General features: G+C 38.7%; 1 long non-coding RNA gene across 1 annotated transcript; it reads left to right on the top strand.

The window, feature by feature from the left end:
* The first annotated feature begins 15,996 nt into the window (after positions 1–15,996).
* LOC141972192 (uncharacterized) lies at positions 15,997–18,864 on the top strand. Its single transcript, XR_012635351.1, has 3 exons — positions 15,997–16,224; positions 17,632–17,811; positions 18,670–18,864. It is a non-coding gene; the product is annotated as an uncharacterized LOC141972192 (long non-coding RNA).
* The last annotated feature ends 7,794 nt before the right edge of the window (positions 18,865–26,658 follow it).

Genomic DNA, 26,658 nt, shown 5'->3' with positions numbered 1-26,658 from the left:
ACATTGAGTTATGTCTCACAGACAGAATTTTCATACAGCAGGTTTGTATTTTGCTTATATATTTTGACAGATGTTTGTCATTTCCAAACTATATGCCTTGGATAGCTGTCCAAATTTTTTTTTTTTTTTTTTTTTTTTTTTTTTTTTCATGGTTCAGTGCTGATAGCCTAAACCAACAATCTGCATCTTTCGGTTCAATACCATGGAACTGGGTGATATGCTTGTCTGTCATTTCCTGATGGAGAAAACTGGAGAAAATATAATAGAATTAGTTCTGTGTCATTGTCAAGACAACATCTACAGTTCCCTAGTGAGGATACAGTGCTAGACAGCGGTGTTTAAAAGTAGCACTGACATAAACATTTGCAGTCCTGAAAATCCCTGCTCAGCTTCTAACAAACCCTTAAAGCACATATAGCCCACAGGGCCTGCCGATCTTTACGTTGTTCAAGCACCCAGGGTTTTGTTTCCTAACCTCCTCAGCAGTTCTTCAGCTTTGCAGCACTGATATGCAACTGTGAGACCCAACTCCTCCTACACTGTTGTGGTAAGGTATTAGCTGTGTTCTTCTACCTGCCAAGCCACAGAAATGCGGTGTTCAGATCACAGCTAACCCTTGCAGGAGGTTAAAACCTTCGCGGGAACAAAAGCACAAACGCCAATATGGTGGTTGCTATTTGCTCAATTAACTGTGCAATTGCTTTATACACACCTTTCTGTACATCGCAAGATCTTTATTTCCCTGTTCTTTCCATGCATCGTGAGATCTTTCATGCACCTCTATTCTTCCCATACATCGTGAGATCTTCCGAGCGCCTCTCCCTACACTACACATACATTCCCTGTGCACAGAGACGGTGTATCTAGTAACATGATTTTTGCTTCCCATTTGGGATCTTGGTGTTGCAAGGCTTAGTGCTGCAGTCAGTGTCTAAACCCCATTTTGGGTTTCATTGCCTTTTTTCTGTGTTAATAAGGCAGTGTCTGAATGATGACATTATCTCAAATTGTACGTATAGGATCCTTATCTGCTCTTACTCGAATGTGAATCCTAAGAAAAACATTTGGAGTTGCTCTTCAGTAATGAATAAAATGAGGCTATTGCTATTTCAGGCTACTTAGAACAGAAGCGATTCAAACACGGTGATTATTCATGAGGATGTCTCTTCAAGCTTTTGACAAAAGAATTAATGCTTTTCTACATAAAAGAGCGTAAGAAGTTTTCTAGGCTGCTTTATTAAATTTTAACAGAAATATATTTGTTGAGTACTTCTGAGATGGAGACAATAATCCTAAAGAAGAAAACTAGACAGAAAGTACTGCAGCTCTTACCATCTGTCTACATGAAAGTTTTTAAAAAAAAAAATAATTCGGTTTTAGCTTGCTTTTAGGAAGTGTAAAATGTCCCAGAAAGGGAAGAGACCTCTATTTCTCTAAAATCTACAAGCATGACCAAATCCTCTTTAAAAATCTTTAGCATTAAATCAATTCGTTGTTAGAACCTGTGGAGCACACTGCAATGTCCCCAAGGGCACCCCCAGCCCCGCCTGTCCCTGCCAGCGCCCCGGGGTCCCCCCAGGGTGCGCAGGCCCCGGACCCCCGTGAGCCCCCCGGGCCGTCAGCGCCTGCCCCAGCGCCGCCGCAGCAGGGCCGGTCTCCAGCTCCCCACAGCCCTGCCCTGCCCGGCCATGGCCCCCGCCGAGCCGGGCCCACCCGCGGCCCCACGGCCCAGCCCGGCCGCCGCCCGGCCCCGGCCCCAGGGACGGGCCCGATGCCGGGGCTGGGGCTGCCCCGGGGCCCCGGGGCCCTGCGCCGGCCCGCGGCTGGGACGGGCCCGGAGCCCCACGGGGCCCTGACACGTATTCACCTAATATAATGCCAAACATTTGGACAGTATCTTCCCCCAAAAATATAAAAAGTAGAAATTATTCTAGTAACTCTTGTTAGGTCTGAGTGGCAGGCCCCTCTGCTGCCTGTACCGAGGTTATACCCTGTATGTAAAGACAGTTCAGCAATTTCTTGCTTGTCTGAAATTTACCCGCACTAGATTGCTGCTCTCTTTTAAGAATTACAGATGATTAATGGAGTGGATTGTACTTTATAGCACAAAATTAAGGAGAGCCAAAATGAATGTGTGCGTTAAGCCATTACACCCTCTCTTTGCAGTTCCCAGGCTGTGATGACCCCTGTATGAGGAAATTAATCAAATTTGCAATACTACAGAGAATGCAAACACGAACCGTAAGTGGGGAAATGACCTGTGAGATTACCTACGCTGCCTCCCTACCACTGCAACATCATTCCTATATGAACACATTTTATTCATACTAACTCCAGACTCAGACAATATCCTATATCCCAATTTACTAATATTTTAAACAATGGGAATTTTGCTCCTCTGGGGAATAATTGAGCGTAAGTGGCCTTCATTATAAGTTTTTAACTATTAAGCTAAGTTTTATTTTGCCCACACTACTATTAAAAGTGAAAAAGGCCATTTTGCATGAGAAATATCTTAAATGAACAATAAAAGTGTTTGGGTTTTATTTCTGCAGATTTGGACAAAACTCTGAAGAGAACAAACCTGAAGAATTCAGCACAAACAAGAGCTTAGGCTGGATTTTGTAATCAGTCTGGTTCATCAGAATTTCGGTATGTAACTGCTGTGTACAATTTTTCAGATGTGTTTTTTGAAAACTTTTAACTCCGTGTTCAGAAGCTGCAACATGTTTTGGTGCCATTAGAAGTAAAATATGTAAATTTGCGAAGGTATCAGTGAAGTAAAGCTGAGTCTTTACTCTTACAGAGCATTAGAATAGAAGAAAATTGAGTTTGAATGTTTACATGGAGTTTGCTAACATATCTATTAGAAAAAAATGCCTTTTATGTATAAACCGAGCAAATTTAATATGGTATCACTGAAATACAATAAAAACCTACAATGCATTTTATAGTCACTTTTTAGAGCAGAACCACATGTTAAGTATTTACATGAGAGTCTGCAACAGTTCCTGGGCTGAAAGTGTTTATTAGGTACGACTGGCTTGATTCTACTTTCCTTGCATCTTGTGTAGTCATTTACACCTGTACAATGATGTATTCCACTTCACATTATGTGCTTTTTTATGAGGCTTTGGCAGCACAAAAGGGTCATAAAGTCAGTCAATATAATCAGTCAGGAATACTTTCAGTCTCTGCATGGTCTGCAATCAGCTTAAAGATCTTTTATCACTCCTCTTCATAAGCCTGTAAATACAAACCATAAAATCTATAATTACAGAAAAGAGTGATTGACTACAATATTGAAATATGCGAGGCAAGTGAAAACTAGACCCACTGAAGGAAATGACAGGTCTAGAACAGATCTTGCAATTGCTTTTTCTTGCAGCTTCCACATTCTGCAAGATGCCAAGATTTTGTTTGGTTTGGGGAAGATAAGGTTGTTGGTGAGACAGCAGCTTGTCTTTACTCCTGCAGAGTAGCTGAGGCAGATCATTACCATATGGGAGCAATTTATATATTACCTCTGTATTAAACCAGTGAAGCTTTACCCCTTTAAAGCCTCTGACTCAGTTTTCCTTCAAACTTGCACTAGTATTTTCCTCTTTCTGCCTCTCTTGCCATCTTTTAAAATTCTCATGTAATTATTTTAATGTTGTCTTAGAGTATTACACAAGCCCAGAAGTATAAACGAGAACCACTTTTAATACTTTACATTCAGAAGGTTTTGTGTCATTAAATTTACCTGAGAATCACATTTATTTTAATTCTGATATTTATATAGAAGAGACCATCAAAGGCGCCTGGTACCCTGTAACACACAGTAAAAAAGAATCTGACAGCTGACAAACAGAGCAGTCATACATGTTGACAATGAATTCTATGACAGTGAATGATTTATTTTTCAGAGATGAAAAACTCACTAGACAGGCTGGCTGTTGGAACTGCTGACTAGGCAAGCTACTTTGCCACCCCTAATTTAAACTGGGCCTAAATCAACTTTTCACTAGGAAAAAAAAAAAAAATTATGGAGGGTGGGGGTGGGTAGGAAGCAAGCAGTGACTGCTTTCACAGGAAGAAGAGAAATGTGTAAATAAAAGATTTAAAAATTGAGATTTTCCTATTAGTAGACGTATAACAGACATACAAATGCTGAAGCAATTTTGCATCCTAACAGTGAGTCTTTGTTCAAGATACTTGGGCAAAGGATTTGTTCTAGCACAATGTTGATTGTTAATTCTTCTTCCATATATGCATATATGTCTCTTCTGTATAAAAGTATGTCTCTGCTCCATATATAAGTATACCTGTATGGTAAATCTCTTACCACAGAACACAAGTCTGTATTATTTCTGATATAATGTGAATATTATTCTTTAGCCCTCCCATGTCCTTTCATCTGGGTTCAATCTTCTCTGTTTACATAAAAGATACTAAGGATCAGGAACTGTTGGGTTGGGATGTTCATTGTTTTAGAAGGAAGCGTTTCACTAAGCAATATTGTGCCAAACAGTACTGGAAACGGACAATTGACTTGAAGATCATAACATGCTATACTGGTTTTGGCTGAGATAGAGTTAATTTTCTTTATAGTAGCTCATGGTGCTGTGTTTTGAATTTGTGACCAAAACAATGTTGATAGCACAAGGATGTTTTAGCTGTTGCTGAAAAGTGCTTGCACAGCATTAGGGCCTTTTCTGCTTCTTATGCTGCCCTGTCAGTGAGGAGGCTGGGGGTGCACAAGAAGTTGGGAGGGGACGCAGCCATAACAGCTGACCCCAACTGACCAAAGGGATATTCCACACCATATGGCACCATGCTCAGCAAGTAAAAGCTGAGGAAGAAGGAGGCAGGGGGACATTTAGGATTATGGCGTTTGTCTTCCCAAGTGACTGTTATGTGTGATGGAGCCCTCCTTTCCTGGAGATGGCTGAACACCTGCCTACTGATGGGAAGCAGTGAATTAATTCTGGTTTTTGCCTTCCTTGTGTGTGCAGCTTTTGCTTTCCTATTAAACTCTCTTTATCTCAACCCACAAATTTTCTCAATTTTCCCCTTCTGATTCTCTCCCCCATCTCACTGTGGGGGGAGGAGTGAGTGAGTGGTGGGGTGGTGCTGAGCTGTCCACTGGGGTTAAACAATGACACAAGCAAAGAAGAAAACATTTTTAATCTTTAAAATCACTGGGAGAAATCCTTGACAGTGATAGATTTGGGCCACATCAGCAAACAGTAAACCAGATTTTTTTTTCTGATCTTTATTAAAATAAAAAGACATGGAAAATATAATGGGGTCTTTTAAGATGAAGAGCTATAATGGCCACTGGAAGTATAAACAATAAGTCCTCTACAGGAAAATTGGTTTAATTTGTGTTCATTTTATATTGACAGATTTACTCCCCCCACCGTGCCAGAAAGTGATGTTAAAAACATCCATTTGGAATTATGTGGAAAATAATGTGGGCTGGAAGTTATACAAAAGAATTTTATGCCATAAAAACATCATTAACTATATGGTTTCTGCCTCTTTTGGATCTCTTACAGCATCTGCCATAACCTGTCTCATCTTTCTCCAAAAAATGAATGGCCTTGATGGAAGACGGTTCTCCAGTAAGCTGATAAGAAGTAGCTATATTAAATTACTTCACCTTTTCACGTGGTGAAGATACAAGACAATAATAGAAAAAGGCAAAATGTGGGTCTTTTTTTATTTCCAGCCCTCTTCCAGTAGAAAAATCAAGAATGATGTTTGGTACATGGAACAGGCTGTAAGTATCTAGAATGGAGGCTTCAGTTTTGACTCCTCACTGTCTCAGGGCCATTTACATCCACAAAAATATTATGTGCAAAATTCTATTTTCTTGACTGACTTTTAAACATCATGACTGAAATGAACCTGGGATTGTTCTATAACGCTATTTCTCTTTTAAATTATGCATGCATCTCTTCTGGAGTGAGAACCTTACAACTGAGCCAAAGAATTTTTGGAGAAGGGGAATAAGTCACTGTGGTAATTATGGGAAGGCAGCAGTAATTTCTCAAAACAGATATGACAGAGTGGGCCAGCACTGGAGGGAGACCTGTGTTGTGAAATAATTCACGAGGTGTACATGATGAAATGATTGCAAGAAATGATGGGTGGCAAGGAAAAGAAATCTCAGGATTCTCTTCAGCCAGACTAAATTGTAATTAATTTGACAATACGCTATAACAATTTATAGAAACTTTGAGGAACTAACTAAAAAAGGAAGATTCTGAGCCCACATGGCAGTGGGTTGTGGGCTTAACATTTTTTCCTTATGTGGTAGGTTAGACTGCTGATTTTGCCTGTGTAACTCTGTCAGGAATGAAACGGTCCAGGTGCTACTCACTTGGCATAAATGCAGAGGAGTTTTGGATGGTAACGAGGACACCTAAAATATGTTTCTCCCACTTAAGAAGCAGAGACAAAAGATCACAGTCAGCTAGTCCATGACTCTCAGGTTGGTGTTGGGATGAAACACTACAATTATATGGTAACTCCACAAAGACTCTGAGCTTTCAACTCCTTTTGCCAGTGGCACTGCACTGTAAGGTTTGTCTTGAAATGTATATATTGGAGTGTGTTACACGACACTTGAAACTCCTTGGAGTGCCCCATGGCTCCTAGATTGGATCACTCTTGCAGGCTTCATTCCTGTGAACTCTAAGGCATTAAGTATGAGCTCTTAATTGCACCCAGGTCTTATGGCAAGCTGGAGTCATGACAGGGGTGAACTGTGAACCTAGACCAAGATCTGGAAAAAACAAATGTAACTCAGAAATGTGGTTTCATTTTCAGGGGTGAAAGTCATAGTAAATAACTACTCAATGATTACCTTCTCAATCACATTTTGTTCATAAATTCTATCTGATTGGATGCAATTATTTCTGGAAAAGTAAATGCAGATGGTCACCCTTTGGTTTAATTGTTATTTCACAACCTCACCATGCACTAATGGTTTGTACCTAAATATTAGTTTTTCATGCACTCATTTTCTTACAACAAAGGCTGTGTTTTATTGGTCTGTCTTCTGAGGAAAAAAGAATCTGTTTAACTTGAGAAGTTAATGGAGAAAAATACAAATTTTCCCTAAGCTGCTAACTCCTGATATAATAAAGGTAATAAAACTATAGTTAAGGGTGTTATACTTGTGCTCAATTTTCAAGCCATAAAGCATTTTTTATATTGCTTAGGTACAGTACTAATTTTGCTTTAATCTTCTGCACTCCAAGTGTATTAAATCAATGCAATCCTTATTTATTCAAGTAAAAAGTGTAATATGCCTGGAAGAAATTCTTCCCAAAGAAGAAATATTAATCCTGCTCATCCTAAAATGTTTTTACAGTAATTTGTTTCCAGTTTTGGCCACAAGAACAGTATTTTAATGTAATAATATATTTCTGAACATAGACAATGAAAACTGATTATACTTGAGTGTTGCTGGGTTGTTTTTTTCCCCAGGTTGTTTGAATAGCCAACAGAGAATCAGTTCACTCTGTCCTGGTCAGTTGGTGTTTGAAGGTCGTCAAGAAGCTGTCAGCTTTACATCTGATGAGCTAGGTGTCGCATGAAGGCTGTTGTGGATAAGTCATATGCACCTTAGAAAAGAATAAAAAATGAGACAATCTGTACACCACAGGATTTACTGATCATCCCTACATAAACACATAAACAAAGAATTTGCAGTGTCTTTGTCATGAGATAGTAACAATACATACCCAAATAGTTATGTTAAACTGTATTTACGCCACTTTCTCTTCCTCCTTTCAACCCAGATGATACTAGTAATAATTCTACTCTGTTGGGTTTCCCAGAAAACCTAGGAAGAGCTCTGCCCCTCGTAGAATCAGAAAAATTAAATTGTTCTCACAAATTGTTTTTTTCTAAAACTACAAGAAAAATCTAGTCTTCCTTATCCCAGTGATAGTGAAAATGGAGACAAGAAGGGTGAACTTGTCTGCCAGGAACAGATGATGGTTCTGTCTTTCATGACTGCACCTTGCTTCTTAAATGCCTATGCTTCACTAGTGACTGTTTTAAATTCAATAATTTCTGTTACAGTTGGACTCAGCATCTTATTTGACTTTGTTAAATGAAACTTTAACATTAAACATACCAAGGGAGTATACTTGGACTCAAGTGAGTGAGGTAGCCATTTTTAGGCCTCTATTCCTTCCATAAGTGAGCTGTTCCTGGAATGGAATCCATACAGCTGCTCCTGAATTTTTTTCCTCTTGCATCTAGACCCGAAGACTCATACTTACCGGTGGAAACAAAAAGGGACAAAAGCAAGATTATTATTGTAACAATAATCTGCAAGCAGAAGTTATTAATTTGAACTAGATGGTAAACCATTTTCTTTTGTAGTGAAAGCTTTGAGGAGCTGAAAATATCTTCATAGTCTACATTTCAATGAGTCCAAGGATCTCTGAGGTTTTTGTCTTGAAAACCTTCTGAAGTTCTTCTTAGAACAGCAAATAGCTCAGTGATAGAGACAAACATCTGAGATGCAGAAGGTCCTTTTCTGGTATCTTTGAATTAAAATCAGAGAGAGAACCATCAGTTTTATGTATGCCACAGGGTATCTTGATCATGAAATTTTAGTTATTTGGGATAGTTACCTTCTCACCTTGCTGTTGAGGACAGAATAGTATCCTAAGAGGAGGAAGATTGAGCATTATAAGAAATATAGAGAACCATTATGAGAATAAAACAAGAATGTGGCAGTTATGTCAAAAAATATATTGGAGGTTCGTACTGATTTATTTTCAGCTTTATAATCAAAGCAAATGGAAAAGGAATATTGATATGACAAATGAGTGAAGTATGTTGGTATAATGTCAAATCTCTAAGAAATGTAAACAAAAGTTAGCCCATGGTCACAGAAGAATGTCGAACACCAGTAAAACGTAAAACAGCAGGATGATAGATCTCAGCTGCCTGTGCAGCTTTCCCATCAATGTTATAAAAAGCTGAGGCAAGTCAGACACCTATTTATGGGCTTTTAGTTCAGGAAAAGGAACATCAGCTTTTAGAAGAAAGCAAAGGAATAAATCTTCCCTCACCAGGGCTGATATCCAATATGCAATCTGCCCTAGAGACATTAATGTGATATCAGATGCTGGTTCTTGCAAGTTTTTGTCAAATCTGCCCTCAGCATAGTAACTCAAGGATGCATCAGGCGTTTCCCCCAAATCACTGACCCTCACATTTACTAGAGCACATCACAAAGGGGAGGAGAACATCTATTGGTTTAATTTATTTATGACCACAAAGATTTCTTAAACAAATTAAGCTAGACATAAGTACTTTATTTTGTAGTTATGTCAGAAACATAGGCATGCTTGTTTCCCTAGGGTATTCCGTTTCACATTTTTCAAACATTATTTACCTCAAACTCTGTATTAATCAACATCAGTTGAACAGTTAAACCGTTTGTAGGAATGCAGCAGTGATAAATTCATACTATTTTAATTTATATTGCTTTTCTGTAGGAAGGGAGCAAGGGAGGCAAGAAACTGGAAGAAGAAAGATGTCCCTGAGTAGAGTTAATAATGAGTGAGCAAATATTCTTTATCTCCACCAGTTTATACTAGTTCCCAATGTTCAAGAAGTACAGAAAAAGCATTGTGAATTCAGGCCTAATATTCAATACCTCTTCTCAGAGGAAATGTCAGTTCTGAAAAACCTAGAATGATGCTTCAATAAATAATTTTTTTTAAAAAAATACTTCTGTGATTCAGCAAAAACTAATCAGTAATTCAGTCTCAGCTTGTTAACAATAACTGCATTTTATGTCAATAAATGGTAGCCCATTTGTGCCTTGCTGCAATCAGATCTCTGCCACTTGTATTATAAAAGCAGAATCGTCTTTCTCATGCAGATGACAACTTTGGCTAAAATGCCAGTTGTACATTATACAGAGACTAGAAATGATAGCAAAAAATAATGTAGGAGAATGAAGGTTTGTGTGTGAATTTGTCTCCCAGTCATCAACAGTTCTCTGACAGACCTCTGGCTCCTGCAGTGTTTGAAGATTCATTACAATTTTTTTTCCTTTTACTAGCTGATCCTTACAACCTTTTTTTAGCATGCTCTTGTATTTTCACCTACCCAAGTTTATGAGTCTTTCTCTTTTCTACAGTTTGACAGGACTTAGCTCCTAAGAACCTTCTTCTATTACTCTACTGTTTAGTCCTGCCAGCTTCTTTTGTTCTTTCTCAGGACTGTATCAGTTGGTATATTTTGATCTCCTAGCATAATATTCTTAATTGTGGCAGTATAACTTGCAAAGATTTAATTCTCTCAGCTGCTTTTTTTAGCCTCTTTTTAAAAAGTGTTCCTATTTTTATGTCAATCACCTTACTGCTAGGCACAAGGTCATTTTTTTTTTAGTCTTTTGGAGCCTGTGAGATTGTGGAATCAATGTAATGGTTGCTGTCGGATCAATGTAATGGCAACTTCTTCAGCTGTAAGATTTTGGACAAGATCCTGGGTGCTACTGAAAAGTAGTCAAATATTTGCATCTTCTGAAAAGGGGTGCAGGCCAGTTAGAGTATGAAACAGTCATTGATAGTGTCTAGGAGTTTGTTTTGTATATTGCAGCCACATGTGGTATTTTCCCAGCCCACGTGGCTTTCTGTAGTGTTTTCTGATTTCAGTACTTTTAATCTCTCTGTACTGCAGCCACTGTTGTGATTGTGTATGTGTAGCTGATAAATATAAATTTAAAACTGTAGTTTTCCTAGTTAGTCCTAAAATTTCAATCAGTATAGATTCATGTTAATTACTGAGGTGTTATTTTTTTCATTTGGTTTGATTCTAGGTCCTCTCTAATAGATAGCTAATCTAACATCAGCATGGTAGCTCTTTTTTTTTTCATTTTATTTTATCCTGGTGCAACACTGTCTACCAATCATGGCATTTCCAAACCATGTGTTTTTCTGCATCTGCTATTTTTCTTCTTCTTCTCACTTTAAAGCATACTGATGACCCTCCTGGTTTTAAGTGCCAGTAGTGTGGTTCAGATACAGCCTGTTCTTTCTGTGCAGACAGAAATTTAATCCAGGAATTTTCTTAGTGCCTATAGAGTTGATTTAATATGACTAAAATGGACTGATAAATGCAAAAAATAAACAACACTAAGGAAAAAGAAACTATGCACAGATACATCCATATGCTGATCACACAAGCATTACTTCCATATTGAAAAAATGTTAATAAAAAAAATTTAAATTCAGACTTTGATAGTTAGTTCAGACAGTCAACTCTGCCTATTTTTTACTGTCTTCTCTGAGGAAGAAAATCTAGCTATTTTTAAATTTTATTTCCAAACTGCCTTGCCAAATAATATGCTCTCTTATGCAAAAGAAGATGGAACAAAGTGAATACTATAAAATAGTCTAGTTCTGTTTGATTTCCAGCTTTCCTACAGTTTCCCACAGTAATTCTGGGAGGTTTAGTATTCTGTTGTGGCATAATATTCTATATGAAATATACTTGTTCCAAACAGAAAACAAAACTATTACCTGACTAATCACATAGATAGCTGTAAACACCCTCCTGCCTGTATACACATAGCACTCGTACACACCAAGTCCTACAGTTACTAAATGTCTTAACATGTCTTTGTTACAGTATTTAATGCAGAATTTTTGAATATTCTTCTGAATAATGAAAATAAAAACCACCTTGTGAATAATATGAATGAGTAATTATAAGAAAAGAATATTTATATTTTATGTTTGAAAAGAATTTGTTAAATTATTTGTGTTTAACCATTGAAAAGCATCTCAAGTAAAAGTCAAGTCTTACTAATATAACGGTATCCTAAAAGATTTATCCAGCTGAAACTGGACCACATTTACAGAAACAATCATTGCTTCACAGAGAACTAGCAAGGAGAAGCCTGACCATTCGCTATGGGATGAACACAACAAATGGAACTGTTTCACAGTGTGTGAAACACTGAAGTATCCTGTCTGTGTTAACTTTAAAAATAAATAATCAAATAATTCCTTGTATTTAAAATTATTTATTTTTCTGTTGTTGTCTTATGAAGCTGAGTTGTATCATAATCAGCTCTCCAGAATGACACTACGCTTTGGATATTTTCTGCTGGCTTTCACTATGGAAAATAAACACAAGAAATTAAATGATGCTTTGAAGCTACTAACAGCATTTCATTTTGCAGTTGCAGAACAAATGGTTTTCATTCATGTTGTATGTGTTCAGTGACTGCTGACAGATTATTCAGTTCTTGATATTCTATTGCATTTTGGTGATGTGATAGGTTTTATAGTCTTTGAAGCTTGCGTGCATTGAAGGCTTTTTATCAGCCACACTCTAAACAAACTCAGAGTCGATGGAAATCCCCTCTTTTTACAGAAATGAGACAGGACATTGTAAGTATCACGGCTAGCATGAAAAATCAAGATTCTGAAAGGGAAACAAAGTCTCGCTAAATCTGTGTGGATTGCAAGTTATCTAAATGGAATTACTTTCACTATTCGAATAAAGATCCCTCTAAATACTTTCTGAAACTAAATGAACTTTAGTCAAGAAAAGGAAAAATCGTTTAATTTTGTCATTGAGAATTCAGGCATAAAGAAAAATGTTTACCACACTTTAAATAATTTAAATTCATACAAACTGGCCATGAAGTGTCATCTTAGACACAAAAGACTTCATTCTTCTGTGTATGCAGTCTCACAGTAACAGATTTGCTTACAAAATGTATCCATAACTTAGTACAATAGAGATTTTAATAGAAAAAGTGTGGATGGTTTAAAATATGCATCTAGAGTTTATTGAGAGACATGCTGGGTGGAAGCATTTTTAATTTCTGTCTCTGCAGACATGATAGGTACCAGTTTGTGAAGGCATGGCAACAGAAAAAATGACATATGTAGAATACACATGTACGTAATACGTAGATTACATCCCCTTGTGCATGTAGGCATGCATGCATCAATTTCTGACTGTCCCCACTCCTCCCATTATATTGAGCTATGAATGAAAAGTTCAAGATGTCTATGGAAGGCAAAGAGAAAGGTCTTTATATGCTTTCTAGTTGCTGAGACAGACTCCCGATCACTTGGGTCTGATATAACTTACAAAGAAAACGAAGACTTCTAAAGGAAACAGGAAAAAAAAAAAAAAAAAAAAAAAAAGATAAGTATTATTCTGCATATGGGAAAAACCTTATGGAACATCTGTGTTATTGCTAGCTTTCTTTTTGCTTTGGTAGCAAACTTGTGACGATCTTGCTGTTGTGCTGGAAATAGCAACTCCATGCAGCTTTTTATTGTTGTGTTATCTAAGCAGACCATAGTAATATGAGCAGCTATAGCTTTCTAATGATGCTGAATGTTTTATACATTGTTAACCAGAGGTTAGGAGCAGTAGTGAACTTTGGAACTGATCTGTCGGGGCTTTGACTTCAATGTGTCCAAAGATCATCAACACTGCTGAAGATTTAACTAATGGCTCGAGCCAAATGTCAGGGTAGCTTGATGGAACCTTTCCCAGAAATGGCGTCAATAAATGGTGATAGGGAATTAGGAGTTGTTGACCAGTCATATGTTACTTCAAGGAATAAGCTTCTTTTCCCCCTTATTTATATATGTGTCTGTTATTCACTGAAGCTGCAGCCTTTGGGCATGAGTCAGAACTTCAAGAATGGTTTTCACATGTATGAGTAAATCACCACCAAATAAAAGGAAAAAGAAAAAGCATTCTTGGAAGTATAGCTAAGAGCCAAAAACTAAAAGTGAAAATGGAGAAAATGCATACTGTTTAATACAAGTAGTCAGGTAGAGGGATAAAATAATATTTTTGAGAAATCTAACTGTGAATGTGAGAGCTGTGGTTGGAGGCAATTTGTCACCAAAAAAAAAAAAAAAAAAAGACATATTAACAAAGTCTCATACTTTTTGACAAATAGATAATAAGCACAATTTATGATGTCTGTGCTGGCCAAAGTACATGCACCAGTTTAATAAGGAAGTGGCAACTTGGTGTAATCCCATTCTGGAATGCCATAAAAAACTTCAAAGAAGTTGAAGTTGATTTATTTGTTCTGGAATTTCAACAAAAACAAAAAAAACCTTCTGTTATAAAACTGTTCTTATTAGACTTCATCATTACTGTTTTGGAAAATTATGTTAAATAATACAGAAGTAGTAAAAAGTGTGTTTCTACTGAAGTTGTTCTGTCCACTGACACCGCAGCAGTGAACATAACCTAACTTCCAGATGACTTCCCCAAAGGTCAGTTGCAACTGGCACCAACAAAATGAAGTCAGCTCGTGATGCTTGTAGTACTGTAGCTACACTGGAGCATAATTTAGTGATAATCTCACCAAAACCACAAGGTGACTCCTGGAATAGAAGCTCATGGAGTCTCCTGGAGTGCCGACAGTGCTCACACCATCTGGCTGAAACACATTTTATGCGTCTAGCCTGCATGCCTTAGAAACTATAAGATAGACCATTTCTGTAGAGTATGGATTTGAAGATAAGCCGCAGAGTTTAACCGTGTTGCCATGCTTCCTGTTTCTCATATATATGTTCTCTAGTATTCATTGCACATTGCCTAAAAATTAGACAGCTAATCTAAGCTCATGTCAGACATGCCTCAATAGAGAAAGGCTGATAACTCAAGAAAGCAATTTCTGTATCCTAAAATAACTAGGATGAGTTACAATGTCAATGAATCTCACTACTCACTATAGAATTCACTCATGAAGCAAAGTGAGACTATATCAAAGAGTGCGCTCAAGCCCTAGGAAGTCCATCAACTCTTCCCATTTGTGTTACCATAGGGAATATCCCTCAGCTTAGTCACAGGAGCTACACGAGTTTACAGGAAATCAAGATCAGGCTGCCTGAGATGATGGTCTGACAGTAACAGTCTAGGAAGACGTATCTTTGCAAGGAGCCGATGGAACATGTAGAGATGGCCTCAATGCAATTAAATACACTGAGTTCATGCTTGGGGACAGCATGAACCTCAGTTACTTCTTGTAGGACCCATGAACAAAGCCTTGAATTCACACAAGGAAAAGTGGATTCAAATGCCAGTTTGGAGTCAAGCAGAATGAGTGTAGCCGAAGTAACATCTAGGGTGGAATTCATCTCACCCAGCATTAGATATCTATAGCAGGTGTTGGATTAAGTTTGTGCCTAGAATGACAGGACAAGGTTAGTTTCTCTCTAGGCTCCAGGGTGATAGCGACTGCATCTCTAATAAATGTAATGGCACCCTACACCTGTAGAATCTATCCTTTTTGGAGCTTTAACTATTTTATAATTTTGGGAACTACTTATAGCTTAGTTTTGCAACTTTCAGAAAATAACAACAAAAAACCCTCCTCTCTGCATATTTAAATGATTTAATTTGACCCACAGGCAAAAAGCTCTATTAGCTTATCTTGGTTTCTCTTAGGCCTGGCTAATGCCCAGCACAATAATCATTAATCATAAAATTCTGCTAGTAACCTTTAAAAGTCTTCAGAAAAATACAAGCATGCAACACATCAGTGACGGCCAACCTTTGTGTGCTCATAAGAATATTTATAAGCATAATAAAGCTGTGTGGGACTGGACTTGAAAGAATCAGACAGGACGGCACGCACTGCTTCACTGTTGTTGTTAGAAGGGGACGTACTGGAATTTGTAGGCCATAAACCTTGGGAATCCTGATAAGGGGAATAGAAAAGTGCTGATGAGGGGGAGAGTTACTGCCCCTGTGAGTCATATGGTGCAGGAGGGAAAGAAAACAACTTAGTCTCTGCAAAACAACTTAGTCGTAAACAGTCCAGTTGTTAGAGTTTAATTAGCTACCAGTCAACGAGCGCTGATAAAGAATGTTGCAGCATAGCAACCAATCAATGTAAAACACGTGTCTTCTGATTTCTTCTGATTTTCTATATAAATGAGTGTTTTCTGCAATGAACTGTCTCTGACTCTTGCATCAAGCTGTGTCCCGTCTCTCAATCGTGACAAATTGGTGACCCCGATGTGATCCGACCGGCGTGATCTGACCGACGTGATCTGACCAACGCGACCTGACTGACCGACGTGATCACTGGACCGAGAAACCGCCCGCCTGCGCGGCTTGCTGCGAGTCCCACAGAACGTTGAATGAGCTGCTGAAAGGAAGCAGGAGCCGGCCGGCAATAAATCCCTCCAGAGTAGAGAGGTGAGCTGTGGGAAACGAAACATGGGGAATCAAGCGTCTTCCCTGGAAAGAGACGTATATGAGCTTATGAAAGCTCTTCTTAAAAAGCACGGGAAAGTTATCTCTGGGCATGACCTTAAAGCCATGCTTAAATGGGTACAAATGAAGATGCCCAATGTAACCGCTTCTAGTATCTTTATGCGGGAACTTTGGGACGATGTGGGGGTGAAGTTGTGGGACTCTGCCTCATCGGGGAATGTAGAAGCACAGCATATGCTTCTGTGGTGGAGGGTCATTTTTGAAATCCTAAAAGTTCAAGAAAAGAGTAATGATAGCGATGTAAAAGTGAAAGGGAATTCCCCCACAGTCCCTTCTCTGCCTTTGGAAAGCTGCCGAGGACCTCCAGAGGTCGGCACCGTAAGATGTCCTCCGGAGGATGACCCCTTTGATCTGGGGCTAGTAAATCTCAAGAAGGAGCCAGACCTATATCCCCTTGACTCACGCGATGTGTGGGCTAATATAAGACACCAGGCTTTAAAGGAAGGGGATCTCGAGATTGCTAAAATGATAGCTGCTCCTGTAATATATCAGGGCCGAGGGGTACAATGGGAGGCTTTATCTTTTCCTGTAATTAAGGAGCTGCGCTGTACCGTCACTGAGCACGGGCTTTCCTCTCCTTATTTCATGAGCCTGTTATCTTCTGGTTTTGACACTTATGTTATGACTCCTCATGATTTAAAATCTCTAGCACAATTACTGTTAACTCCGACTCAGTTTTCACTGTGGGAGTTGCATTGGAGAAGAGGGCTCCAAGCACTTCTTCTCACGTTTGCGGGTCATGATAATCAGGCTGTGGCTTCTTTAACTATAGAGCATCTTACGGGCACGGGTCCACACACTGATCCGGTAGCTCAGGCACAGGATATCCCTCATGAGGTTCTTGAAGCAGTCCGGGTGGAAGCGATAAAGGCTTTTTTCAATGTCCCTGACACACAAAAGCCACAGAAAGATTTTACAACTATTACTCAAGCCTTATATGCAATTTATTGATAGATTAAAACAGGTTCTGGAGCGTCAGATAGACAAAGTGGAAGCACAGGAAATTTTGTTGTTGAAACTGGCTGTAGAAAATGCTTATGTGGATTGTAAGAAGCTCTTGAAATCCCTCCCTAATCAGAATCCTACATTGGTTGAAATGGTGGAAGCTTGTAATAAAATTGGTACTGTGGATCATAAATTTGAGGCCATGGCTGCTGCCTTTACAGCCATGCGTGGTCCGTCAGGTGTGGGGAATTGCTACAGCTGCGGCAAACCGAGGTATTTAAAAAAGAACTGCCTGGCTATGAATGCGGGGGCTAAGCGTCAAACCCCTGGAATTTGCCCTAGATGCCGAAAAGGGCGTCATTATGCTAATCAATGTCGGTCTAGGTATGATTTTCAGGGCCAACTGATACAGGGAAACTGGTCGCGGAGCGTGGGGCAGCAATGCATGCAGACACAAGTACCACAGCCGACATTCCGACCCCCCCGGAGGGAAGCAGCAGCGTGTCAAGTCTTCGTCCAGCAACACCCGGGAGTGCCGGATTGGACCTGGCAACCACCCACACAGTAACATTACTTGATTGCTCAGTTCACTTGCTGTCGACAAATATTTCAGGACCCTTACCCCCCAAAACACAAGCGCTGTTGTTAGGAAGGTCATCTACCACATTATCGGGCTTTTTGTATTACCAGGTGTCGTTGACTCTGATAGTATGAATGAAATTAAAATTATGGCATGGACTCTATTTTCCCCCTGCACAGTACCTAAAGGTAGTCATATAGCGCAATTAATATTGATTCCGGCGGGGATGGACTCCCTCATTCCTGATCAATCTCCTAAAAGGCAAGGAGGATTTGCATCTACAGGGAACCTACAAATTCTATGGGTGCAATCTATTTCTCAGAAAGAACCCATATGTCAATGTACCCTTATCTGCGGGGGGCAGCAAGTAGTATTAAGTGGAATTATTGATACTGGAGTGGATGGCACGGTAATATCTCAGCCTAAGTGGCCTCCACAATGGCTTCTGACTAATGTATCCCATGCATTGGCTGGAATCGGAGGAACTAGTAACAGCCACCAAAGTGTGGAATTAATCCAAATCCAAGGTCCAGAGGGGCATATAGCCTCTGTTAAACCTTTCGTGTTACCCGTTCCTTTTATTCTGTGGGGGCGCGATGTGCTGACTCAGTGGGGAATGTCCATTCGGACTCATTTTTAGAAGGGGTCATTGAAACGCACAACACCCTTAAATTGACATGGAAAACCAATACTCCTTTTTGGGTAGATCAATGACCCCTACCACTGGAAAAGCTTCGCGCCCTCCAAGAATTAGTTATGAAGAAGTTAACAAAAGGGCATATTGTGCCTTCTACTAGTCCTTCAAACTCACCTATTTTTGTTATTAAAAAACAAACCGGCAGGTGGCACTTGCTCCACGACCTCAGAAAAATTAATGACGCTATGGAAGACATGGGAGCCCTCCAACCAGGACTCTTGGCCCCCACTATGATTCCTCGGAATTGGTATTTGACTGTCATTGATCTTAAAGATTGCTTTTTTTAATATCCCACTACACTCTGATGATGCTCCTAAATTTGCTTTTTCAGTTCCAAGCGTCAACATGCAAGCCCCATTGCAAAGATACCAGTGCTGCCACAAGGAATGAAGAATAGTCCTACAATTTGTCAGTGGTATGTAGCTAAGGTACTTAATCCTGTTAGGACTGCAATGCCCAGTGTCTTGTTATACTATTATATGGATGACATCTTAGTGGCCACACAACATCACGAGATCATGGAGGAAGCTGTAGCCCTTGTCACGACTGCTGTTAATTCAGCAGGCCTCTGTATCGCACCGGAAAAAATTCAAAAAATACCACCATTTAAGTACTTAGATTGGTGCATCAGGGCTCAAACTATAATTCCTCAACCGATACAGACAGACATTAGAAACCTGCATGATGTACAAAAACTGTTGGGAACCATTAATTGGGTCCAATCGCTGTTGGGAATTTCTAATGCAAACTTAAGTCCTTTATTTGAACTGCTCAAAGGAGATACTGACTTACTCTCTCCCTGCAGTCTGGACTCTGAGGCTGTTAACTCTTTGCAAAAGGTTGCCACAGCGATCACCAGCAGGCAAGCTCACCGGTGGGCCCCTGAATTACCATTTTATCTCATTATTTTAAACCCCGCTTGACAACCTCACACACTGATTTTTCAGCGGGACCCTCAGAAGCCAGACCTACTGTTAATTATTGAATGGATCTTCTTACCAAATCAATCTGCAAAAAATTATTCTGACACAGTATGAGATGTTTACTTCTCTGATAATTAAAGCCAGACAACGCTTACTAACATTATCGGGGGTAGACTTTGCTTATATCTGCTTACCTGTGACAAACATGTATTTACAATGGCTTTATTAGCAATCAGACGTTTTTAGTATGGCATTAGCAGACTATATGGGTCAACTTACATCCCACCCACCTCCGCATAAGTTGCTTAACACCAACATTCACTTGATATCCAGGCCAAAAAAGAGTGATCAGCCTTTACAAGCCCTTACTGCATTTACGGATGGGTCTGAAAAATAGCACAAATCTGATCTTAGAGATATGTCTACAACTGCAGAAATCCGAGCAATGTTTCAGTTGTGGTTTTATGATATGTGTGCTGCCCCAGATTTGTTCTCTTTTAAAATCAGATTTTATTATCATGAAAACACGTCTGTATTTGCAGAAATTTAGTTCTAATATTTTGGAATGATATGAATTATGCATTAAGAATTATATTAAGAATTATATAAAGAATGCTACAAGTGTACGAAATCAGTTGGGTGAAGTTTGCTCCAAATTTTTCTAACTTTAGTCTCCCTAAATCTGATGTGCACTATGTGAACATTTGGAAAATAATTAATGTCTTTATGTCTCAATGTTTTGTGGTTGTTTTTTTTTCTTTTTTTCAAAAGTGCATGTTTATATGTGTTCAAGGAATCAGCCTTCTTTTATATGATGATTTACTTAAGGAAATAATTTGCTAACTGACATAAAATTTAGCCTTTAATAGAAAATTAGTTTGTTGCCTATTAAAACTTCCCAAATGTTATGATTCTGTAGCTGAAGTGAAAAAAAGAAAAAAAAAAAAAAAAAAGTGAATTTTAAAATAAGCACATTCTGAACAAAACGCTTAGAAGAATACTTTACGGGACAAGCATTTTCATTTTGGAAATTCAACATGGTGTTTTCAAGTATTCATTCAAAACAGAGTTCTGAACACTGTAGTTTTAAAAAATATATTAAAAATGTTTCTGAAAGTGTCTGAAGGAGACATACTAACAACTGAAAATTACTTCACTGAGCTTTAAACCACGGTGTCACCAGAATGATTTTGTTGTTGTTGTTGAAAAATGTTAGTTTTCTTGAAATAACTTTATCAAGTGAAAAGTTTTTTAAGTAAAAAAATTCCAAAAAACGTTGCAGAACATCTATATATGTTTTAGGGCAAGCAATATTTAACAAAAATTTGGCTTTAGGGAGAAATGTGAACATTTCAGAAACTCTAAAAATGCTATGCATTTTAAAGGTTAATGTAAAAAACTCATTAAAACTTAGGGCAAAAATTCTCCTTCACAGTCATAAACTGCATCTCAGTTACATTAGTTTGCTCTCCTTTCAGGCCTAATTTTCCAGTGTGAAATACATACAGACACAGTGGAAATCTGCAGCTGAGATCTATTGTGAAGCTCTGAAAAGAAGATTTTGCCTAGAATCTCCTGCTTTATTCTCCTATTAAATGTCTAGGAAACTCTCACTCTGTTCTTTTGCAATAGACACTGCTTCAAATGCATTCACCAGAAAAATGAAGTTACCTTATATAATTGTTGGCTTAGTCTCTACTGTGTTGAAAACGAAATATTCCATCTTTTCTTGGCAGAATTAGTGACTATCTAGGCACAGACCCAAAACTGCACTTTACTAGGGTTGTTTTTTCCTGTTTTCATTTTTAAACACTGTTAATTCAGTAGCTATAATTAATGCAATTACTTACAGATGAGCACAGAAATAAATGATTTAATAATAGTAATAACAACAACAACAATGACAATAATCTTATGTTATAAAAATCAGAGTAGCATTAGGATTTTCTATTACAGAAAGACCAAAGTAATGCAGAATCTGTAGGCCTGGACAAAAAAAGAACAACATATTTCAGTGTTTAGCTAACCAGCTCCAGAGAAGTGCACAGAAACTGAAAGATACCAATTCAGATGTTAATGAGTGCTCAGACCTATAAGCAAAATGTAATTAGACCACTATTAGTTTTGGACCACTTTTATGATTCACATATAGTCAGAATAGATCATTAAATTGGTTGGTATGACCTGCTTTGTAGGCTTCACGTAACTGCCTGCTTTCTCTTCTTTTGAGGACAGAGACGTGTATTTGATTACAGCTGGTCTTCCAGAAAGGCAGCAAACTGTGACTTCAGGTCTTGGAGAATCTGTCAAGTCACTTAGAATAATGTAGACGATATCCTACCAAAGGATATGGTAAGATAAACAAGGTTACTGAAGTGGTCCTTACTCCATCTGGGACTTGTTCTGCTCACACTAGAAACCTCCCAGGATGTTACAGTTCTATTTTTGTTCCAATCAGATATTCCCACCTGTTGTGTTCTTATCTTATCTTGTATGAGAGGTCTTCTAAGGGGCTTTTCATAGAGAAAGTGAAATTTCAGGAGGAAAACAACAAGCTAATAAGTGCTAGAGAAAGGAACTTGTAAGGGATGAAGAGGGATTCTGTTACCTTTTAACAGTAACTAATCTGTACCAGAATATTTAGAAGGACAAAACTGAGAAGAACATTAAGGCTCTGTAGGGATCTGAAAGGGATCCTCAGACACTACAGTCAGAACCTTGGTGAGATGTAAAGGATCTAGCTTGCCTATTCTGACTGAACTTTTTCTAGCTGTAAAGAGTGCAATTACTAAACACATCAGCTCTACCCAACAGCTGACATTTTCTGCAGAAATCCTTTTGCTTATATAAAAAACAAAACAAAACAAAACAAAAAACTAACGCGAGAAGACGGACCTGGACAAGTGCAAGAAGTGAGCCCATGTGAACCTCATGACATTCAACAAGGTGAAGTGCAAGGTCCTGCACCTGGATCAAAGCAATTCCTGGTATCAATACAGGCAGAGGGATGAAAGGGTTGAGAGCAGCCCTGCAGAGAAGGACTTGGGGTAGTGGTGGATGGAAAGCTGGATATGGGCTGACAATGTGCACTTGCAGACCGGAAAACCAACTGTATCCTGGGCTGCATCAATTGTGGCCAGCAGGTTGAAGGACATGATTCTCCCCTTTAATCTGCTCTGGTGAGACCCCTCCTGGAGTTCTGTGTTCAGCTCTGGGGCCCACAGTACATGAAAGGCATGGCCTTGTTGGAGCAGGTCCAGAGGTGGGACACAAAAATGATCAGAGGGATGGAACACCTCTCCTACAAAGAAAGGCTGAGAGAGTTGGAGCTGTTCAGCCTGGAAAAGGCTCTGAGGCCATCTTATTGAGACATTTCAGTACCTAAAAGGGGCTTATAAAAAAGATGGGAATAAAGTTTTAGTAGGGCCTGTAGCAATAGGATAAGGTGTAATCATTTTAAACTAAAAGAGAGCAAATTTAGACTAGATATAAGGAAGAAACTTTTTACAATGAGGGTGGTGAAACACTGGAACAGGTTGCCAGAGAGGTGGTAAATGCCCCATCCCTGGAAATGTTCAAGGCCAGGTTTTCTGGGTCTCTGAGCATCCTGATCTAGTTGGAGGATATCCCTGTTCATGGCATGGGGGTTGATCTAGATGACCTTTAAGGTTCCTTCCAACCCAAACTATTCTATGATTCTATGTCTAGAAAACCAACTGACTGGTAAAACAACTGAAGCACATTAATTCACTAAAAACCAGAATGTTAAACACATATTTTATATTTCATGTAGTGCACATTTTGAAAAAGTAAAAATATGCAACATTTCAGATATCCAGAGTAAAATGTCATGAAATATACTTTCTAACTGAAAAGAAATATTACTGCTTATGCACCTGAAATGCTGGGGTTTCAACCCCAAGTCCCAAATTAAGGCTGACATATGGGTGATTCCCACAGCCCTTCACAAAGGGGAGGTGAGTTTGCCTTTAGGCTTCCCTCCAGGGTGGTGCCGGCCTGGCAGACAGAGCCATTGGGCAAATGAGCCCCAGGTATCTGCATTGAGTAACCAAAGGTCAGGTGTCCCACTTGGGGTTAAAAGCTGGGACCACTTGCAGGAAGGGGCAGTGTCTGTCTGTGAGGTGGATGCACTTTGTGGAGTTCCCTGTTGGGGAAGGACCCCCTGTCTCCCTGGAACTGGTTTCCAGTCAGGTCTGGCTTTTGTAAACATGGGCTGCATAGAAACTCAGTATGTGGCTTCCTTGGTCTTATGTGTTTGGCTTGTTGACCTGGTTGTCTTCTGTCCCTTCTATGGGAAACTGCATTTCACCATTTATTCCACCCATTGTTGGTTGTGTGGTGTTGTTGTTGGGGTCAGTGGGATTGATGTCGATTATGTATCATATGACTGACTTGTTTATACCCCCAGTGCTCACCCATGTACTGACTCTTTTGTATCAAATACAATTTGATTATTGGTTCATCTTTATGCTGGCTGTGTCCTTTATGCTAGGCCTGATAATTCGCAAAACTGCACCCTGACAAGTCAGCTTGCTTTTGACTAATGAATACTCTCAACAACATTACAGAAGATAGAAAGAATTATCAGAAGATATTTGGTGAATAATTACAAATACTGAATAATGAATCTGAAAATGCATCAAACTGTTTATACACATTTCATCAATAGAAAGAACTAAATACATCTAACACGTTTTTAATGTATTCCTTACACTCTAATTACCATCAGATATGGGTAAATAATGGAGTAAAAATATTTACATATGGCATGCAAATGAGAATGTGTAAGTCATCTGTCATTAAATCAAACTATTAGCAGTGGTGCTTAATATCTAGAACCAGGCAGAAACAGAATTAATGTGATAACATAAAAGTGGACAAATAATTCAAATATTCATTAAGAAAAAAGAAAATACTTGAACAAAGTAAGAGATCAGATCAAACAGATCAAGTCTGAGGCCTGGTGCTGCATACCGAAAATGTACAGCACACAGAAAATGTACCTGATGACAACACAGAAATCAGAACATTCAGTAAGCTTTAAATTGTGTATGAGTTTGAGAATGTTAACAAAGTCATTGATATATTATGTGCTATCTCTCTGCTAAACCAGCACTGTTCCTCTTCACACACTCTTGAAGGATTCTGTTGATTAATGCATTCTGCATGTGAAGATAAATTAAATCTCAAATTATATATTTTTTCTGAAAATTCTGTGAAATTATATATTTTTATGTAAATAGGACTACAGCTTTCCTATATCACAAAGAGATAACAGTGGGAGACATTAACAACTCAAAAGTTCTTGTGACATTTTAAAAAGTTGTAGTATTTATTCCTGATGCCTTTTTTGAGGAGACCACCATGGTTCTATTCTACAAACTCAGGTTTTGGTTTTGCTGAAAATAGCTGCTAAATCACAAAGATGCAGTCAGCACTCAGTAAACTTAGCACTGCAAAACTGATGCAAATCCAGGCAAGCTGATGAGATTATTTTCTACTGACTTTAAGGGACTGGATTTACAATGAGCTACAGATTTTGTTGACTCTCATTAAAAACCCTGGTGCTGTTGTGATAGATACAACAGCTCTAGTCAGATCACCTGGTTGTTTTGGGTGATCATTTAGAGCACCATGATGCCCATCACCACTCTACCCACCCCAGTTGAGTAACTGTATGTTTGGCCACTCTCTAACCTGCTTCTGAAATGTACTGTCTATTATGTTGGAGGTTCAGCTAGCCTAGACCCTGACAGCACCAGCCAACAGCACCTGAGGAAAAGAGTGAAAGTCTCTGTCTTTTCCCTCCCCTTTCTATCCTCTCCATTTTCTTCCCTCTAAATCAGAAGAAGCAAGGGGCAGAATGGAGGTTGCCAACATATCACGATTTAATAAAAACCTCTTGGTCATACCAGATTCAAGATCTGTAAAATGTTCACAGAAAACTGAATTAACCTGGATAGACTTACAGGAAGCTGCATTTTCCACTGAATAAAAACCTTGGTGGCTTTTACTGATATTTTCCATTGCAGACTGAAACCATTAAGGAAGCATATGTACACCTGAAAAACAAAAAGTGATTCTGAGACTTCCAGCTGTGAGTTGCATTAGGGCTTTTTACAGTTATATGTTTTCTGGTTGCCAGTTTAAAATGATCTGGTTATTACATTTTTTCTGAAAATAAGGATCAAGTTCTTTGAGGATTTAGAAAATGTTGTGGTGATGGAGAGACCACCCTGTTGGGGCTGTCCCTGTTGCACTGTGCTTTCTGCATTAAGGCTTTAAACCATTTTCATCCACACATTTCTGGTTGGAGTCTTCACTTGAGGTTCCTTCCAACCTGTTATTCTATGATAGGATTCGATGAAAGCTACTGAGCCTCCATGGGAAGCCCGTGAGCCTCCATGGAGGTAAATGTGAAGATCTAAGCTGAGCTGGGGAGACTGGGACAACTGGAAAGAAAAGGTTAGAGCAGAGAGAGCTGGGACAGGAGGGTAGGAGAGTGCCAGGATGTCTCTCCTTGTGGTGAATAAACCTGGAATCAGGAATAAAAATGGAAAGATGTAAAGACGAATGTGCTAAATGGAGAGGGAACTGCAGTTTCAAAATAACAGATGTGTTTCTATTTGACCACCAATTATGATTACAAGCTCAGTTCAACAATCCTAAACTGAGCATAAATAATTTTAAATGTCACACTAATAGGCCACCTTGTTTCACTCTGTCCTTTAATGTTGGAATATGAATACTATATGAATATAGGAGATAGTGATTTTATATTTTTAGTCTTGCTAAAGAAAGGAAGGTTAAAACTGGAATAAAACAAAACTCATCATATTTTCCTACTTGATATAAAGATAAAATATATATTTTAAAAAGTAGGGAATACCATCCAGTGCATACAAGTTTTCTGCAACACGGTTTTACTCTGTTATTGACTCATTGACTATAACCACTGCCAGAATGCTGAAAACTGGTGTAAGACTGATTAATAACACTGAAGACAAACTTTAAGATTGGTCTTATGAAGATGTATTTGCTACGTATGTCAAGACCAGGTTTTTTAAAAAATGAAATTATATAATATATTGTATCTGTATACTGTATTTTGAATAACATCCACAACTGAAATTTCCTCCCTCCCTCCTTCCCTCCCCATATATGTGTACCTCTCTCCCCATTTTTACCTT

Source organism: Athene noctua, chromosome 1 (assembly GCF_965140245.1).
Source record: "Athene noctua chromosome 1, bAthNoc1.hap1.1, whole genome shotgun sequence".
Taxonomy (NCBI): domain Eukaryota; kingdom Metazoa; phylum Chordata; class Aves; order Strigiformes; family Strigidae; genus Athene; species Athene noctua.
This window is presented reverse-complemented; position numbering and strand designations above follow the sequence as displayed.